This window comes from Octopus bimaculoides, chromosome 2 (assembly GCF_001194135.2).
Source record: "Octopus bimaculoides isolate UCB-OBI-ISO-001 chromosome 2, ASM119413v2, whole genome shotgun sequence".
NCBI lineage: Eukaryota > Metazoa > Mollusca > Cephalopoda > Octopoda > Octopodidae > Octopus > Octopus bimaculoides.
The window spans coordinates 91,439,092-91,443,674 of record NC_068982.1 but is presented as its reverse complement, the minus strand read 5'-3'; the positions used below and the strand labels follow the sequence as shown (position 1 = coordinate 91,443,674).

At 34.1% G+C, this 4,583-nt stretch overlaps 1 protein-coding gene across 2 annotated transcripts in view; it reads left to right on the top strand.

Annotated features, from left to right (window-relative positions):
• LOC106870630 (HIG1 domain family member 2A, mitochondrial) overlaps window positions 1–3,699 on the top strand; it is an 8,422-nt gene extending 4,723 nt beyond the window's left edge. The window contains exon 3 of one of the 2 annotated variants that reach the window (XM_014916769.2): window positions 2,996–3,699. The gene's annotated coding sequence lies outside the window, so the exon portion shown is untranslated. Of the gene's footprint in view, window positions 1–1,277; window positions 1,412–2,995 lie in introns of those variants that run through there. The other variant, XM_014916771.2, reaches the window with a different exon arrangement.
• Window positions 3,700–4,583: the final 884 nt, after the last annotated feature.

Sequence of the window (4,583 nt, the reverse complement as noted above, 5' to 3'; positions counted from 1 at the left end):
ATATGGGCCACATATCTTTTGTAAACTAAAAGAAGCAGCACATATGCTAGGAGACAACAACCTCCTAAGCAGACCAAGTGCAGATATGAGTAGCATATGGGAACCAGTATTAAGGAAGGATAGGAAAATATTAGATTTATAAGCCCTAAAATTCGCTCCATAATTGCCCACAGGCATATGGCATAGTGGTTAAGAACGCGGGCTACTAACCCCAAGATTCCGAGTTTGATTCCAGGCAGTGACCTGAATAATAACATCGAAAAATACCTTAGGAATGAGAACCCAGGTTTGAAATTTCTCCAAGACACCTGATGAAGGCTGGAGGGTATATCAGCCGAAACATTGTGTTAACAATATACAAGATGAGGACAAATATCCGTCAAATGTAAATAATGTAAATTATCTGATTTGTTTCTATAAATGTATTAATACCTATGCCTAAACAATCACTAATTGTGTTTTTAGTCCTCATTATCTTCAACTTAACAATTATTGCTATTCTTTATGTAATTTTGCTGTTGTTAGCCATTATTTTCATCAGATCATTTCCATTTACCATTTTCTATCTTTAACTAAGTAATTTCAGGATATCTACAAGAATACTTGCTGTTTGAAACGTTTGTCCATATTTTATTGCTATTTTATTGAATTGACATTGGTAATGTCTATTTTCAGCATCAATAAACCTTTAGCATTCAGATTACTCTGTCAAATGTAATACTTACATTTTGAATTAATCAGGCATTATCTTGTATATTTTTAGAATGACATTGGGGGGTGAGTGTGAGAGACAAGATCTGGTCAGTTTGAATATAACATGGGTAGAATATTTTGGGGCCTGATATAACCACTTTAACCCTTTCGTTACTGTATTTATTTTAAGATGCTCTGTGATTCTTTCAATCACTTTAAATATAACAAAGAATTTAGTAATTTAACTTAGTTATCATTCAGCTAATGTTAGGAACATAAATTGTGACTAAGGTTTGATGGAAGATTTTAATTCAAAACTTATGAAAACAAAACATTGGTACTCAGAGATAGAGCCGGTTTCAGCTGTTTTGGTAACGAAAGGGTTAAATGCTAAAGGATACAAATGCTGCTATGGTAGTTTTTTGGGGGTTTGTTTTTTCTACGGTTGCTAACTAATATTGAAAACACATCATATTACATGATTTTCCGCTTGTCTTGTTGCCTTCATTCCACTTTATCCTAACATCTGTTTTCAAAAGACACCTTAATCTTTGTGCAACATTTGTTTATATGTTTTTTTCCAGTTATTTCAATATATCAATAGAAATTAAACCATGTGACATTCACATTTCTGATGGTACATCAAAGATTGTGGGCCTAATTTCTTCTGAAATAGTATACAACAAATTAAGAAATAAAACATCACATAAAAGTAAAACAGTCTTATCATATTTATTTCATCTTTAATCATAAAAACATTGGTGTTAAGAATATCATTAAAAGAAAAACGAAAAAAAACATTACCATCAAATGTTATTTCAGATCAGATTACAGGTGTGCAAAATTGGAATAGATTTTAGAGTGTTTCAGTAAGTTATTTAGTGGACAGTTTTGACTGATATTTGGGTAGTACATACTCAAGTGTTGCAGATATATTTATGTGTTCTATTGTATTTATTTAATAGTAATATAACTTCAAACTCACCAATTATTGAAAACATAAACTCACCATTACAGAATTTATTCAAAGCTGATGACATCTGCTTAAACAATTTATATGTTAATACAAAAATCTACTGAAAGTATATTGATCACCATCATTTTACATCATCATCATTTAATATCCGTTTTACATGCTGGCATGGGTTGGACAGTTTGAGAGGAGTTGTCCAGACTCCAATTGTCTATTTTGGTAAAGTTTCTGAGGCTTGATGACCTTCCTTATGCCAACCACTTTACAGAATGTGCTGGGTGCTTCTCATGTGCAACCAGCATGAGCACTTTTACATGATACCAGCATGAATGCATTTTACATGGCACCTGCAAGACAAAGTATCAGTTCATAGGAGTTACTGCCCTGTTATATGAGTGAGCCTATACTAACCACCCTCTATCATCCTTCACCTCTCCATTTACCTTATTAGCTAATAGAAATGTACATGGTTTATTGATCCCTTACAATATAAGAGAGCATAAATTCATATTAATTCCTTTGTAAGGGTACAGCACCCTATTGCCATTTAACCAGTACAGGATCTCTAGCTCAACTTAAAATGTACCCCATCTACAAATATAAACGAAATATACATTCACTATTTCAGGTTTTTACTCCATTCTAAAGGATGTCTGTTCTTATAGTAGATTTACATGATACATTTAGCATATTTTTTGTGTAAGAGAAAAATTATCAGACAGTTTACTCAATATATTTCCCCTTCCAAATTATTTGAAGGCAATCTTCTGTATGCCTTTTGTCCCTTCAATTTCCCTAACACACATCAAATTAACTACTTATTGCATTATAAATGTTTTACCCAAGCCCTTTTTTTTTTCCTGTTATCATAATTGTCATTTAACATCCATGTTCCATGCCAGCATGGTTTAGACACTTTGACAGGATTCAACAGATCTGAGGACTGCACTGTGTACCAATGTCTGCTTTGGTCTAGTTTCTATGGCTGTATGCCCTTCTTAGTGTTTACTGTCAAATGCTATAGAGTGTATTAATCAAAATTCATAGCACTTTTTGGTCTTTTCAGTTAGATCACATCTAGTGTAGAAGCCAGATGATTGTTACAATTAACCAGTAGCTACTCCTATCATACATGAGTATTTTTCATAAGGCCACAGATTTCTCTAATTCACTTTATTACTTATAACATCGCTGCATAAAATCTGACTTGTAATATGTCAAAAGGTCCAATTAACTTTATGATTATTATCTTTTTGTTATCACATTTTGTTTTTTTGTAAACCATAATTTAGTCAGAGGAATAAAGGTAATGTCCTAAACCTCTTTCAGGGCCTGTATTATTGTAGGAGGAGGAAGTTTTCCTTAGACCAGAGACATGGCATGAACGCTTGTAACAGATGGAACTCAGCTGAAGGTACATGAGGGCCAGGTGGTGATGCCAAACTGGGAGCTGGATTAAAACTACTGTCCAAGACGGATCTATGACAGACTTTCATACAGTTTCCATCTACCAAATTTCACTCAAGTCTTTAGTTGACTCAAGGTTACAGCAGAAGACATTTGTTGTAAGTGCCACTCAGTGGGATTGAACCTGAAACCATGTAGTTGTAATGCAAACTTCTTAACCATGCGGCTGTACAATCGTAGTCAAATAGGTGTGCAACAAACATTTATCTATCTGACTCTAACCATTTGAACTGACTCTTTTTTTATTATTGGAACATTGACAATTCTCCAAAATCTCTTCTTACCCTCTCCCACCCTCCAAATACTTGAGCATTATTAGTAATATTATTGTACCTTCGTTTCACATTGTCAGTCTTTTTTTTTTCACTTATCTGTAATATTTCCAAATGGATTGTCAATAATGAAGAGAAGCCTTTCAATGTGATCAGTACTCTTCCTTTTTCCCTCCCCAAATTACTTTTGTTATTTATTGAGATTCCAAATGAACCTCAACAAATGCTTTTAATCCCTCATGATTTGATGCATTCACCTCCCCAAATGTTAATAATAAAAGATTGCAACCTGAACTGATGAGATTTCTCTACTTTATACATATTAAGAGTGTCTTCAGCAACCTTTTCAAGAGAAGATGTCCATGAAACTAGAATTTTACTGCATGGTCTATATATACTTTAATCCTTAGAAGTTTTAAGAACTGAGTAAAATCTATAAAAATGGGAGTTCTATAGATTTTACCCAGCGAAAAAGCAACTATCCTAAAACAACTTCACCTTTTCTCTATGGTTTCATCCCATTGTTTCTGTTTCCTTCCATCTATTCTATATCTGTAAAAATTTGTTATATCCTAGTATCTAACATCTTGATCAGTAAGTTAAAAGGACAAATAATTTGTATAAGTACCCTCATCCACCCACCTCCCTAGTTCCTCTGTCCCCACTCATTTTCACTCACTTTGTACCTTGAAGGGGCTACCTGGACATCTCATCACTATTATCTCTTTGCAGTTCCACCTGATCATTCTTACTTTCTCTTCTAAATGTGAGTAACCATCGAGCTTCACTACAAGAAACCTGCTTAGCCCCCTTCTCTCATACTTCAATTCCCTCATGTAGTATAAGGATACCTCTTTTCTCTCAGGGATTTTGTGAACTGCATGGTAGCCTCACAAGTGCTGGTGGCTTGAAAAAAAAAACACTCAGTACTCACTGTAAAGTGGTTGGTGTTAAAGGCATCCAACCTTAGAAACTGTGCCAAAGCAAACACTGCAGCCCTTGGACCCATCACATTTTGTCAAACCATCAAACCCATGCCAGCATGGAACACATGTTAAATGATAATGATGTCCAGCCCTAGTCATTATTTATTTTACTAACCTCTCTCTCTCTCTCTCTCTCTCTCTCTCTATATATATATATATATATATATATATATATATATACACACACACACA